The 15,769-nt window shown below is 46.5% G+C and overlaps 1 protein-coding gene across 3 annotated transcripts in view; it reads right to left on the bottom strand.

Moving 5' to 3' along the window:
- HEATR6 (HEAT repeat containing 6) overlaps positions 1–15,769 on the bottom strand; it is a 1,218,923-nt gene that overhangs the window by 270,745 nt on the left and 932,409 nt on the right. The window lies entirely within an intron of this gene.

Genomic DNA, 15,769 nt, shown 5'->3' with positions numbered 1-15,769 from the left:
ACAAAATGCATTGCAACCTCTTTTGCAATCACACTAACCTATCTGACAATCCGTTTTCACCAATCCACAGTTTTTGACCCACACAACACACCACCAAAAGGCTCTTTTCAGAGCCGCCACTTACTCCCAGCGTACACTTCATTGTGTTTGCTCCGCTTGCACCCTCCCTTTTTCCCCTACGACTGTCCGCAAACTTTTTCAGAACTCTGCGGGGGTCTACAACCGTCACTTCATAGTTCTATTGTTATACTGAGAAAGGTGGCTCTGAAAAGAGCCTTTTCTGTAATTTTTGTTGTTTTTACATTTATTGCTTAACAGCACACGGCACACTAGGAGAAGAGGGCAAAGGAGGGTAAGGAAGGGACACCAGCCACAGGGATAAGAAAGGGCAAATGAACAGCAAAAGATTTAGGGTGAGCTTTATTTAGGTAAGGAGCACATCTTCTGGTGCTCTGTGACTGCAGCCTCAAAAGCACTTCGAAAACTCTCCCCCCTGCAGAGTACTGCGTCACAATACGTGCACACTGTCACCTTGGAAAGGCAAAGGTCAACAGCATTGCGAATGGCTTGTGAAGCAGCTGGAGGGACGCGCTCCCTCACAGGAGTGTCTCTTGTGGTGAGAGGATCGGACACGGAGGATGCTGTGGAGGAACTCGATCGACTATGCTCTTCACATGGCACCACCTTGCGAATGTCCGCAGTGTGGAATGAAGTGAGGTGTTGCTTCATGGTTGTCGTACCAAAACTGTACGCACCAAATCTCCAACGACTCAGCACCACCTCGCACTGGTTACACTTCACCAGGTTCGCACGTGCTTTTGGTACGGTCCCATAAACGGAAAACAACCGCCACACCCACGACTCCCGCCGAGTGCTCCAAGTGCCGAGTTCCTCCACTTCATTCTCTTCCTCCTCTTCTTACTCGCTCTCTACATCCTCACCCATATCTCTCTCTGCAGGCCCTTGGGGAGGTGGTGGCGGGTTTGGGGGTGGTACAGAGGATAATGACCCAACAGCAGCCATGGAAGCCATACCGATTAGTTTCCTTTTGGTCACTACAGTAGTAAAGGCAGTACACCTCAATCTGCTATAGCTAGAAGGACAATGAAGAAGCGCTCGGGGGTGTGGCCATTTGTAGGGGGAGGGGTGTGCCTCGTGACCGTCTTCATCCCTACACAGCGGTACAAAAATTTTACACAGCAAGTCCTGAGGTCAGCAATTGTCTAGGATATGTGAAATAACATTTTTACACTCTACAATACTTTGCCTTGTGTCTACAAGTTCTTTTGTACTGTTGCGGAAGCACACCAACCACGCAAATTAGTCCCCACGCTCAGTGTGGGTGCGGTCACATGATGACGTCCTCAACACATCCGCGCCAGTAATGAAAGTCCCCTGGAGCGCAAATGCAAAGAATCAAACGTGCGCATGCGCGCAAGTGTCCTACGGACAATGTTCGGGTTCTCAAAGTACTTCAATGTGCGACACAAGTGAGACGGACAGTTAGGGACAGGCACGGTGTTCGCTATACTTACGTTTGTACTGCGCATGTGCACGCATGCTATGTTTACTGTACTGACAGTTCCAGTGTCCTTAGGATAACTCCATTTTGTTTGTCTACGAATTTGCCGGCCACCGCGCCTGTTCTACGGACGGCACCATTTTGGCTGCACCTGATACGGACAGCTATACTGTCCTTCACACACTCCCATTTTGCTCATTTACACCCATTGCGGACATCTGGTGTGTTCTACGAACATGTCTCATCTCGTTTTCAAGCGGTACGGCGAGATATAATATCCTTTGGACACCCCTTTCTGTTTATGTACGCACAATTTCAACAGATGGTGCAGTCAAACATCAAATCCATCTTACTTCACATTAGTAAGGGTAGGCATACTGCCTTTACAGCACCCGCATTCCATTCCTTGCGGATAGGTCGAACAGGCACGCTGTTCGCGAACATTTTACTTCTTTTAAAAAAATGTTTTTAACACAAACTCTTTCTCTACAACTACTGTAGAAAAACATTTAAAACACACACACACACACACACACACACACACACCATTCTAAAGAAATAGCGGGGGAAGCGGACACTGAAACAAATATGGGGGAATTAGGATTCAACACAGGCTGGTTATGAGGAGAAGATTTGTGAGAGGAAGAAGGGATGGATATTTCGTCAAAACGTCTATTTTCCTCTTGAAGGTTTGGGGATTGGTCACTAGGGAATGGAGAAGCAGGGCAGGTGCGGGTGGGGCAATGGTAACAAACTTTTCCTCTCACACAGTCCTCCACAAACTCCTGTAAACTTTTAAAATTCTCGTTCAATATGTACATTTTCTACTCTATCCTTTTTATCCTGTCTTCTTCTGTCTCGTTTGTTGCCCTTTCCTCTTTTTTTCCTGGTCTGTTGAAAAAAAAATACATAAGTTAAATGCCTATAAAATATTGGTCACTATTTTCCATATGCAGAGCAATGTGTACCATTATTGTCGCTCTCTTCAGACATTTCCCCATGCGGGAAATACTCCACCAGCCACTCCAAAGTACTAGCCATTTCTGAGTCAAAACAGAAAGAAATTATTATTTATGCACCACATACCAAAAATAAACCACACCCATATAAAAAACATGACCTGCACTCACTCTTTTCCTGTAATCTCCCTTCGTCCTACTGCATCCGTCCACTGTCGTTCCAGGCTGCAGAGTTTCTGTGAAGTGATTACGCTGGAGGCCTCCTTTTCTTTTTATGGTACCATCCACTTCATTCTACATGGTTATTAAATGTGCCGTTTTCTTTTCCCAGCTTCAGGTTTCCATATTTACTTATTACTACTTATAATATCTTTATGTCCTTCTATGTTGCACACATTTTGTGTAAGACAATAGTACATTTTCAGCTACCCCCCGCCTCTTTGGGTAATGTTGATCCTGCCCGCCCCCGTCCGTAAACAGGTGCTCAGTCCGTCCCTTTCCAATATCAAAAGGGAGGGGGTTCTGTATGTTTTATGTTAAATGTATGTCAAGTACGTACATTACACTACATATCTCTCAAAATCATATGATTACAGTGTATATTCTACAAAACAACTTCATTGCCACAATGTCATGCTTAAGTTCCACCTTCCAAAAACCTGTACAATTCCCTACAAAAAAAACTTTGTTAAGGGGACGTTATGTCAATGATGCAATGGTTGCTTAGCTTACTATAATGGGGGAATGTGCAGTGGTATTTGGTTGCACTGTGAAGTGTAACATTCCTTTAGTCATTTTTTTTTTTACTGAATGTACATATATATGTATGGCAGGGAAGGAAAAGAAAGGGGCTAAACAAGTGATGTCGTCATTGATGTCATCATTGACATTTGAGATTACATCTTTCATGGTCTGGGCGTTAGTGTTAGCAGTGCACAGGGGTGGTGGCAGGGTTGTGGGCTTCGTGTACCATAACTGTCGAATTTCAGGGGTTTTTCGGTTTTAATTTGAAGCATAAAGGGGAGGTGGAAAGTATTTTTTTAGTGAAGTGTACAGGTTTTTTGTTAGGGCAACTTAACCATAACGTCCCCTCAACAAAGTTTTTTTGTATTGTATATTATATATATATATATATATATATATATTTCACTGACAAAAAAACGTTAAAGGGACGTTTTGGTTAAGTTGCACTAGTAAAAACCCATGCAATTCAATGGACAAACGTTGTTACAGGGACGTTATGGTTACATGTAAACCCGAAAACCCCCAGAAATTCGACAGTTATGGTACCAGTGTGCACTGCAAGGACTAACACCCATGACATCAAAAATGTCTGGATAACCTAAAGGTAAGTGTATGTATTCAACATTGGTTTCTATTGCTTTCTCTACCTCCTCCCGTCTCTCCCCTTCCCTAAGGTAGGTGGGTGGCTGGCGGGCAGCGGCTTTAGCTCACCGTAATGAACTGAGTACTGAAGGGCAAGGTTAGCTGGTAGATATCCGACTCCAGTTTCTTCAGTGAAGACTAGTGGTCCAGACCGGCTGCAACGCACTGGATACGGATGATAAGCAGGTACATTCTGGTGAGGAGTTATTCTAGATCTTGATCGCTTCACAATGTAAAACGTAGCTTGTATGTGCAATGTCTTTGTAGATGCTTTGAATATTAATAGTCTATTTCTTCACTTCTAGGCTAAACACCGGCAAGCTGTCTCTACTCGGAGCGGAGCGAAAAAGCTGGAATTTGTATGCAAGTGAGTCCAAGTTAAACCGGATACGGGAACTGGGAGGTATGTGGTATTTCAGTCTCTTACTATTGTCGTTTTCTGATTTCAGGTTCCCAGGAGCTGTGATTACCGTTGACTGCAGACGAAGGACCAGAGATACCAGGTTACCAGAATGGGACGCAACAAGTCTTCCGAGGTCAAGGTAAGGATCAAGACTGAACACGAAGCAGTAGGCTGCCGGGGCAAGTAGATCTTCAATTCCGGGTGAGAATGCAGCAAACTCGCGTACATGCCAATCGCGTGTGCAAAAGAAACGGGAGCGGTATGCATAACACTGCTCTGTTAGGAAGCAGAGGAAACGCAAAGCGCACAATGTGGTTCGGGCATGGTTTTATAACCGCAGACCGCACCCCGTCAGCAGTACACCACCAAGGATGTCAGATCCATGTATCTATCTGGTGCCATATTGAGTTCCACAGTGGGTTCCTCTTTCGCAGCCATTTTGGGATGGGTTGCAGCCTTGTTCCATATACGCCTCTGGCAGCCAACCATCCCACAAACCCATTGACTCCCTACACTGTCGTAGGGGGAGATCCTCCTGCCCCTGACCCATCTGGCTTGTACCCGGACTGGAATCATAACAAAAACACCAGCAGCAACCAAATGCATAAAGAAACTGTACTGCAAAAAGGAAGCAGGTAAACATTTACAAAACACCAACTGCTATACAATGCCATCCATCCCACGCACATATATATGCCAGAAATTGTAAACCATTACATTTGCTCCTACTTCAAGAGCACACCTTAAAAATTGCTGTAACCACTGCAAACGTTACTGTAAATCATTGTGCACCATAGCAGCAATGACATTTTGAATTTTATTTTACGCAGCATGGATTTTTTTCCCCCACATACCCAATGATTATGCAAAGAAACACAAGAACTGTGCACATTGCACAGTACACTGGTTCAAAGTATAGTACTTATGAAGTACTACTTATAAGGGTCCACAAACTAAACAAATTTATGCAATGTTCTGCACTACAAAGTAACGAAATACCTGCTCTAACATACACTTTTCTCTTTCCCCACAGATAATGCAGCAGCTACAACATTTCACATTCCCTACACCAAAAACACAGGTCCTCCCCCATCTAACCAGGGACTATGAATTTATTGCTATCATACGTCTGTGCAATGTCTACAGTGCAATGTGTGCACTTACTTCTGCAATGCACATACCAATGCCACAATTTGCAATGTACACCTATAAAACACAACAAAGCTTCACTACACCCAGTAAAAAGGAAGATAACTTACACAGCAGTTGCTCTGCCCATGTGCCCCAGAAGTAGTCTAACGATTGAATACCCCATACACTGCAATTTGTCATGCACTCAATACAAGCATGGAAATTGCCAAAGTTATGCAAGTACAACTTTACATTACATGTGTATTAGCATTAAAATCTATGTGGCTGCAGTGCTGTGTGAATAATTATGAATTTACTTTACCGCACACTTTCTCTGTGTGCATTGTACGGAGCTTTGTGACGGCAGTATTCACGCGACACTACAGTGTCATGTCTCCACCACTCCCCGTGCATTGCAACTGTGATTGAGCCTTGTTTTCTTGCCATTCTTCCCCAGCCCCTGCGATCCGAACACAAAAGGCAAAACGAAAAGGGAACTCATTTTGTGCTGTGAAACAGCACCCCTTATGCTCACTCATGCCAGGCTACATTCCCTGTTTTGCCTTCACTATGCTCTTTCTCACAATCACCAGTTCTACGCGCCCTCATTGTAGTCAAAATTAATAATGGGCAGAGGTGCACGCAGCAGGCAACCGGCACACAAACATGGACATGTCACAGTTCAATGTTGCAAGTTTTAGCAAAACGGCTCCTGCATTCTCATGCAATCCAAGGGGACCCCCATAAGTTTTTTTTTTTGTAAACTGTTTTCCTTTGGACCCACACAGCGACATTGTGGCGTGGGTTTAACAACACTCGCAAGCACTAATTTTTTTATAAAAAGGAAACACATGCAAGCAATGTCTGGTGGGAATGTTTGAAAGATATTTCGCGTGTGTGGCGCCGTATAAGGACACTATCACGTACACAACAGAGAGCAAAGCAGTGGGTTAATATATGACGCTGCTTATTAACATCCTTCCTTCCTACAAACTCTTGTCCTGTACACTGCCACTAATAACGCCTACTTACATCTATTCTTATTCCTGCTTCCTCCTAGATACCTGGCACCTTATTCATGCCACACCTTCCACATACCAACAGACGGGTGGTGGACCAAGCATATCAAGATTACCATAAGCAATGTGTTTTCCGCCGTTATCTGGGCCGACCGATATGGCCCTGTTTGTCCATTTGTGGTTCCAGCCATACGAATCAACCTGCAAACGTTTTGGATATAAGGCATCACAGAGGCAACAAATGGTACCTTCTTTACCTTGCAAATTCCACACGGGCCACCAAGGACCATACATTATTTATTTTTCGACTGTGCTACACAACAACTAAAGGACAGAAGTGCACAGACAGCATTGCACAATGGTTTTTGTTTGCAAAATAAACGAGCGGTGACAGCAGCCACCTTACACGTTCTCATGATCATTGTGTAGCAAAATAAAGCTCTTGCAACAATTCACAGTGTTGGTCGTGAAGTATGGGAATGTTCTGGAACCGTATGCTGTGTGTCCACATGTGTGCTTTTGTTTATGTTGTTCCTTTCCGGAGCGAGGTGCTCACATGACAGAGTGCCCTAGGCTTGGCACGCAGCTAACGAAAATACCTGGAGCGCACTGTCACGCTCACCTGGTCTCCACGGGGGCGTAGCACGTGACTGCACGAATGATGTCTGCACTGGCGTGGCACTCCGCGGATGATGATCCTTGCCGTGACTTCTCCCTTGTTATCACCCCAAGAGGCGTTTGTTTGCAAGATCAAAATAAGATATTAGTTACTGGGTGGGGCTGGATTGAACCCACCTCCTTAACCACCTACTGCCCTGCTCCTCTTCGATCTCACCTTAGAGTTTATGGAGGTAGGCTCTCCGTCCTGCGGTCTCTAGCACGGGCGCAATAAGCAGAGTCTTTCCCGGATCTAATTACTTCACTGATCCTGTGGGTGATTGCCGAGTCTTGGAGAGCTGGTTCAAACAAGTAAGTCTCTATGCCAATGGTTGCTTGGTATAGGTGTTTGAAGTCTTTATTTTCCCCAAGTTTTTGACCTGTATTTGTCTTTTCTTTCAGGCGCGGTCTCGAGCGGATTTTTGATTGGAGGATCGACTCTTCCTAAGATGCTGAGCAGATTTCCTTCAGGTGAGTAGTTGCGCGAGAGAGTGGCGCTGAATGTCTGAATAACTGTTTTCCCTTCCGTGCGCGACTAACCTGCTGTTTTCTTTTCCTTCTGTGCAGATGCGGTGCGGCTCCGGAATGGTGAATGGAAGAACCGCTCCGACGTGTTCCGGAAGAATGCTAACCCCGGGTGAGTATTGGATGCCTGAGCGGGTACCTTTTCTTCTGCAGGTGCGGTGGTCCGGAGAACGGCTGAAGGCGCAACCGATGAGATGGAATGCTGCAGGTAAGGCCTTCGCTGCTGTACTGACTCCTGCTCTCTTTTCTTCTCTCAGGTACCAATGGATGGATTTTCTGGACGGGCATGGCTGTAGCAGTTTGAGGACAGGACAGACGCGGTGAGCGTTATGCTGCAGGAGTGCAGAATAACGCGAAGCGTGTTCTGCCTGCAGGGTGTGGCTTAAATAGCCTTGTAAGTAGTTCCAGGAAAAGTAGTCCCTAAACCACACTCTGCCTTTCGGATAAAGTAGTCCCTCAGCCACACCCTGGATATACAGAAAGTCTTAGCCTAACTAGGCTGAGTAAATAGCTCATGCAATTCAATACTTATTATGAGCCTGGCACCAACGGTGCCAGGACTGAGTCCAGGGGGTCCTCGGGCACTTCTTAGGGGCTTGATAAGCCCTTATAGGTGCTTGCGACTGGGGTGGGCCCATCAGTTCCGGGGGTTTTGGAGCATGCATCATGACAGCACTCCCCCCCCAACCCCCCAAGGCCCTCCTAATGGTGGGTTCTCCTATTGGTCCCGGTTTGTTCGGGTGATTACGATGGAACCTTTTTAATAGCCGAGGAGCATGAATGTGTTCATTAGGTTACCATGTTCTTTCATGCGGTCCAAATCCTTTCCAGTCTATTAGATAAAATAGTTTTGATTTGATGACCTTTGAGTCCAGGATATCCTTGACTTCAAATTCGGGTTCCCCGTCAACCGTGATCGGTTTTGGTGGTGGTTGCACTCGGGCCTCTGGTTGTACTGGTTTTAAAAATGAGACATGAAACACAGGATGAATCCTCATGTGTGGGGGCAAGTCCAGTTTCACAGCTACCGGATTGATGATGGGCTTAATGGTGTATGGACCTACATATTTGGGATTGAAGGTACGAGTTCCTTTCATGGGTATGTGCTTTGACGCCAACCAGACTTAATCCCCAACTTGATACCTTGGAGCTTCACTTCTATGCTTGTCTGCCGATTTCTTGTATCTTTCTTTAGCTAGTTTCAAATTGTCTATTGCTTGTTGAAAGGCTTGAGTAATAGTATTGTGTAAACTTCGTACTGCTGGCATTTCCAGAAGTTGAGGCGGGTCAAGATTAGAGGTTTGTGGATGCCTCCCTTAAATGGTATAGAAAGGGCTTTGTCCAATGCTGGAGTGTAGGGAATTGTTGTAGGCGTATTCGGTTATCCATAAAATATCTTTCCAACTGTTTTCCGTTTGGTGTAACATACATCTGAGGTATTGCTCCAAAGTCTAGTTGGTCCTCTCATTCTGACCATCAGTCTGGGGATGGTGGCTGGTGGAAAGTCTTACATCGATCTGAGCTAGCTTGCAGCACTTTTTCCAGAAACGTGAGATAAACTGGCTGCCACGGTCTGAAATCAGGATGGAAGAGAATCCATGTATTCAGACTATTTGTTATAAGAATTCTTTTGCCAGGATCAAAGCTGAGGGTAACCCCTTCAGAATAACCCCTTCAGAGGGATGAAATTGGGCCATCTTGAAAAACAAGTCCACCACCACCAAAATTGTGTTGAACCCATTACAAGGAGGAAGGTCAGTTATAAAATCGAGCGACAACGTATGCCAAGGTGTAGGCGGAATATCCAGTGGTTGCAGTTGACCTGGTGATTTCTTCTTTAGAGCCTTTTTTTGTGCACAGACTCCACAGGATAGCACAAACTGTTTGATGTCTTTACGCCATGTTGGCCACCAAAAGTGTCGCTTGATCTTGGCTTCGGTTTTAGCGATCCCAGGGTCACCTTCTGCCAGGGATTCGTGATCATTTGAGATGACCTTTTCTTGAAGTTCCTTGCTGGGCAGATCGAGACGTCCCTGAAAATATGTTAATTGGTTTGAGACTGAGTGGTGAGCACTTTTGGTAGGCCAATCCTTCAGAGTGTTGGTATCCATGAGATGAGGGATTTCCTCGTCGACGTCATCTAAGGTTAGAGACGTTGTAATTCCTAAGATTTTTTCTCCAGGAATGATGGGCACAGGGTTGGGATTAGTGGACTCCTCGTCTTCCCCTATACGAGATAAGGCATCCGCCTTACCATTTCGACAGCCAGGGCGATAGGTGATTACAAAGTTGAATTCAGCAAAAAATAATGCCCATCGGAGTTGGCGAGATGATTGAGCCTTCGCCACCTTCAGGTACTGTAGATTGCCGTGATCAGTGATTACTGTGATCGTATGCCTTGCTCCTAAGAGATAATGCCGCCAAGCTTTGAAGGCCGCCTTGGTGGCCAAGAGTTCTTTGTCCGTAATGACATAATTCGGTTCTGGAGCCGTGAATTTCTGTGACCAAAAGGCCACTGGGTGAAGCTGACCGGATTCAGGATCCTTTTGCGAGAGGACCGCTCCCATTGCCAAGCTGGAAGCGTCTGTCTCAACCACGTACGGTAGATCTGGACGAAGATGTTTTAGGATTGGAGCTGAGGTGAATTTCTGCTTGAAGTCCTGGAAGGCTTTCTCTGCTTCCTCCGACCATTGAAAACGTTTGTTCTTTCGTAGTAAAGAGGTAATGGGATGCACTAGCTGCGAGAAGCCTGGAATGAAGCGACGATAGAAGTTCGCAAATCCGTGCATACTCTGAACTCCTTTAATTGAGGTTGGAGAAGGCCAATTGATGATGGCATCCACCTTCCGTGAATCCATGCGTACACCTTGAGGGGTTAGGACAAATCCAAGGAACTCGACCTCAGTAACATGGAAGAAGCATTTTTCCAGTTTTGCAAATAGTCTGTGTTGTCGAGGTTTGTCCAGAACAGCAAGGACGTGTTTCACATGTTCTTGTTCAGACGGGAAATATACCAGAATGTCGTCGATGTATACTACGACACACACATCAATCAATTCTCGTAGGACGTCATTCATGAAATACTGGAACGTCGCTGGGGCGTTACAAAGGCCAAAGGGCATCACCTGGTATTCGAATAGCCCGTATTTGGTGCGGAAGGTGGTCTTCCATTCGTCCCCTTTCTTGATTCGTACCAGGTAGTATGCTCCACGGAGATCTAACTTGGTATAAATTCGGGCGTCTTTAACTTGATCCAAAAGTTCAGGAATCGGGGCAAGGGGTAACGGTTTTTAACAGTGACTTGGTTCAATGCACGGTAATCGATGCAAGTCCTAAGGTCTCCTTCCTTTTTAGGCACGAAGAATAAGGGTGAGGCTGCCGGGGACTTGGACGGGCGGATAAAACCATTAGCCAGATACTGGTCTAGATATTTCTTTAAGTGCAGATTTTCAGGTTCAGTGAGTGCATAGATTCGACCACATGCAATCTGTACGCCAGGTATGAGGTCGATCTGACAGTCGTACGATCTATGGGGAGGGAGAGTGGTTGGCTTGGTCCTTCTGAAAAACATCCTGATAGTCTTGATATACCGGAGGTAGCGGGTTAGTCAGACTCATAATCGTTGTCACTTCCTTAACCAGAGGTTCTTTTACTTCATAACAGGTACGAGCACATTTGCTTGAGAAGGTCAGCCTCTTAGCACGCCAGTCGATGCAAGGATTGTGTGATTCTAGCCATGGCATTGTCAGAATTATTTGGAATTGTGGAGCCTTGATTATATCGAACACAATGGCTTCCAGATGTCCGTCTTGGCACAAAAGTGTTCTCTGTCGTTGAGTATGTTACAGGACCCGAAGCGATCTCAGTCCCGTCGACAGTGGTGACTAAATCTGTTTGTTACCTTTTCCCAGAGAGGAAGATTCATCCTTGTAGCCAATTCTTGATCCATATAATTTCCAATGGCTCCGCTGTCGATATATGCTCTGACTGCATGCATTCGAGACGGCTGTTGGTGACTTATGAGGATTGAACCCACATCCTTAACCACCTACTGCCCTGCTCCTCTTCGATCTCACCTTAGAGTTTATGGAGGTAGGCTCTCCGTCCTGCGGTCTCTAGCAGGGGCGCAATAAGCACAGTCTTTCCCAGATCTAGTTAGTTCACTGATCCTGTGGGCGATTGCCGAGTCTTGGAGAGCTGGTTCAAACAAGTAAGTCTCTATGCCAATGGTTGCTTGGTATTGGTGCTTGAAGTCTTTATTTTCCCCAAGTTTTTTACCTGTATTTGTCTTTGCTTTCAGCCGCGGTCTCAAGCGGATTTTTGAATGGAGGATCGACTCTTCCTAAAATGCTGAGCAGATTTCCTTCAGGCGCGGCTCCGGAATGGTGAATGGAAGAACCGCTCGACATGTTCCAGAAGAATGCTGACCCCGGGTGAGCATTGGATGCCTGAGCGGGTACCTTTTCTTCTGCTCGTGCGGTGGTCTGGAGAACGGCTGAAGACGCAACCGATGAGATGGAATGCTGCAGGTAAGGCCTTCGCTGCTGTACTGACTCCTGTTCTCTTTTCTTTCTTCTCTCAGGTACCGATGGATGGATTTTCTGGACGGGCGTGGCTGTAGTAGTTCGAGGACAGGACAGACGCGGTGAGCGTTACGCTGCAGGAGTGCAGAATAACGCGAAGCGTGTTCTGCCTGCAGGGTGTGGCTTAAATAGCCTTGTAAGTAGTTCCAGGTAAAGTAGTCCCTAAACCACAGCCTGCCTTTCGGATAAAGTAATCCCTCAGCCACACCCTGGATATACAGAAAGGCTTAGCCTAACTAGGCTGAGTAAATAGCTCATGCAATTCAACACTTATTATGAGACTGGCGCCAACGGCGCCACTACGGAGACCAGGTGGTCCTCAGGCACTTCTTAGGGGCCTGATAAGCCCTTATAGGTGCTTTTGACTGAGGTGGGCCCATCAGTTCCGGGGGTTTTGGAGCATGCATCATGACACGCACACCGTGAGCAACGAATCTCCACAACTGAAGTCAGCTATGCCAGTGCCTGTTGCGATGGTGTATCGTGCAAACACGTATAGGTAATGGAAGCGATGCATACGCTCGAATTGCACAGAACAGAAACGCCAACCACGTTCGTTGGCCATCTCAAGAACTTACTAGTCTTAGGGACAAGTAAGTTTCTCCATAAGAATGAGCAATACAGATAAGGCAAGTAAAAGTCTTTAGTAACCATCAAACGTCAGGCCAGCTTACAAAATAAGCAAAAAGACTGGAGGGCCCCATTGAAATCTATGGAGGAAAAGGTGCAGAAAGAAAATCTTTCCCAGCACCTTAAAATAATTTTGGGAAAATGATACACACAAAATAACAGGATGTGCATGGATCAAAAATATAGTTTGTAGATCAGGTTGAATTGCCACAATTATCAAAGGTCAGAGAAAATGACGATGTGGTGATCAACCAGCAAGATGCTTTCGTGACTATACAAATTCAGCCAATGGCAGGACTTAAAGGAGCTGATGGCTTCTCTGCTGTGTTTTAGCCATTCTCCAACGTGTGGGTACCACAACTGCTTGAGGATTTTGAAGAGGTAAAAAGCATCAGCTGACATGTTTCCCCCAGCCATGAGCAAGTCCCTCATAATATTGCTGTTCAAACCAGGATGCTTGATACATACAATTAATGCTTCAGTTGTTTTGATTTAGACCTAGAGTACTGCAATGACTGGAACAGTTATACACTCACTCTACATCTAGAATAAAAAGTAATGATTGCGCTGCCACTCCACTTAGCATCAGCACAGTCATGAGACAGGGGTGCCCATTGTCACCCCTGTTATTTGCACTGTTACCAGAACCATTGGTGTGTACTAGGCATTCTAATATGCAGACAGTGTGCTGTTCTACATGAGAGAACGATTGGTGAAGGTTCCAGCTGTGATTGGACGTTTTCAATCAATATGGTATGATTTCTGGCCTAAAAAATAACTGGCAAAAGTCAATATTGTAACCATTGCAGGGCTCTGCAGGTGCTGCTCTGGGGGCCTAACACTGCGTGTCATAAGAGTCCTTTAGGTGCTATGATCAAGGGTCACTTTGCCAGTTGTTGAGACAGAATTTTATTTTTGAGACTTCTGGATTCACCTGTTCGGTCCCCCTAACTTTCTGCTTTTTCTTTATTTTATTGTTTGATCACTAACCTATTTCTGGTGGTCAGAAGGACTTTTTCTCAAGTCCCCCTGCCATTGTTTCCCTTTTTCACCCAGGTTACATGGCCCTGGGTCGCCCGTAAGGCTTCCAGGCCCTGGGATTATTCTTCAGTTTGTGCCTTTGCTGTGATTATATCGCCCTACATTGGTTCAACCACTTAAGTGCCAAGGAGGAGCCATCTCATCCTCAGCACATTTGCAGTGCTGGGGCCGAGATAGCTCGTCCTTTTTAGCACTTGTGTTTGTGCAATTGTTGCAACGCAGCTATCGCACAAACTCTAAATCCAACTCCCGGGCTATGTGAGGTGTTTCTTCCTACTCACGCCCAGGGATTGGATTTCATTCAGTTTCACGTCATTGTGCGTAGTGCGCGCTAACGTGACACTGAATGGAAACTCACACACCAAAGCCATTTTCGGCTGCGGCGGTGAAGGTAGGTTTCTCCCTCCATCCCTGGCATTTTCATGCCGTTTTGATCAAGGGAGATGTCCTTGGAAAGAGGAGACTCTCCCCTTTCCAACGACACCTACCTTGAACTATTACTGGGGGCGGATTTTCATCGATCCTCGCCCAGCAATGGACATCACCCCCGACCATCCTGGAGCTCTGGCTGGGATGAGTTACAGAATTTCCCTCTGGGAAGGGATGGGGAGCAAGCCGGGGCTCCCTGGGACTACCAACACTTTATTTTCCGCCCAGGTCAGTGCGCTCACACATGTGAGGTACCATTTTCGTCGGTACACCTGTGGGAACGTGGGAAGGTAGGACATTTGTTTTCTACTCTTGGTTTTCAGAACGTTTTCACACATTTGCTACTGCACTTTGTTACACAGCCCTTTAATTTCCTGAATGTGACCTACATTTAGTTGCTGCTTTAGGCACACTGTGACCCCCAACGTTGGAGCGCCAGACCTCATTACCCGAACTGCCCGATTGCCTGAGTGGAGCTGAACGGTGTCACAGTAGGCTGGGAACCGGGGGCATGAGTTGATCCACGTATGCGAAGAGGTGCAGCAGGGCAGCGGGTGGTCCCTGCAGGCAGTAAGCCATGTATGCCCATCCGGCCTGTGACTAAGAGGGATACCCCTGACCCTGCTTAAGATATACAAACGGGACAATAAGGAGAGAGTACAGGCCCGAACAACCTGCAACATTGTGAAGAAGGGACAAGCGCACGCCTCAGAGAGGGATGTGCAAGCCACCCTAGAGACACTACAGCCAAACATCTCGAGTGGAGGCGGCGAAGCACTCGGCCCTCAGTCATCAAACCACGGCCGAAGCCATTGAGCAGACAGCTCCATTGTGCACCCACCCCAAAGACAGAAAGGGATAAATAACGCGTAGCCGCCCAGCCGAACTGTGTGAAGTCGCGTTGGCTCACCCCCCCCTCACAGCCGCGACCCGGGTAATATGCAGAGATTAATGATCCACTAAGAACACAAACACTGCTCCAGCTTCTGATAGCAGTGTAATGCACGGACAGTAAAGGAACCCATAGGGCTCTGAACACGGGCCCATCAGGGGGAAAAAGTGACAGAAAATCCCAGAAACCCCGGCGCACCACTCTATCTCATTCAGCCACCATTAACCCAGCGTGAGGAGGAGCTACAACAGATTCGCCTGCTCCTTAGCAAGTCGACTCTTCCAAGATAGAAAGAGAGAACAGGAGCTGTGACTAAGGGCCAACACGGCGCATGGCACCGCCGAACCGCATGTAGACGAAGCACACGTGGGTGCCCTAGGTACATCTTTGGGACAGGCGGCAAAAACCAAGGCTGATAGATAACCAGCCCTACAGCGGTCACCAGACTAGACAGAGGGCAAGAGTTCATGCAGGAACCCCCCTCTGGTAGGGGGATGAAACAACAGTGAACTAACCTTGGCGTAAGGATCCGGATACAACCTACCCCGAACATAGTGCTCCAACTAACCTCCCTCTGGCAATACAGTGGAAC

The sequence above is a fragment of the Ambystoma mexicanum genome, chromosome 9 (genome assembly GCF_040938575.1).
Source record: "Ambystoma mexicanum isolate Mex_15411 chromosome 9, UKY_AmexF1_1, whole genome shotgun sequence".
In the NCBI taxonomy this organism is placed as follows: Eukaryota; Metazoa; Chordata; class Amphibia; order Caudata; family Ambystomatidae; genus Ambystoma; species Ambystoma mexicanum.
Note: the sequence above shows the minus strand (reverse complement) of the source record. Positions and strands in the feature narration are given on the sequence as shown.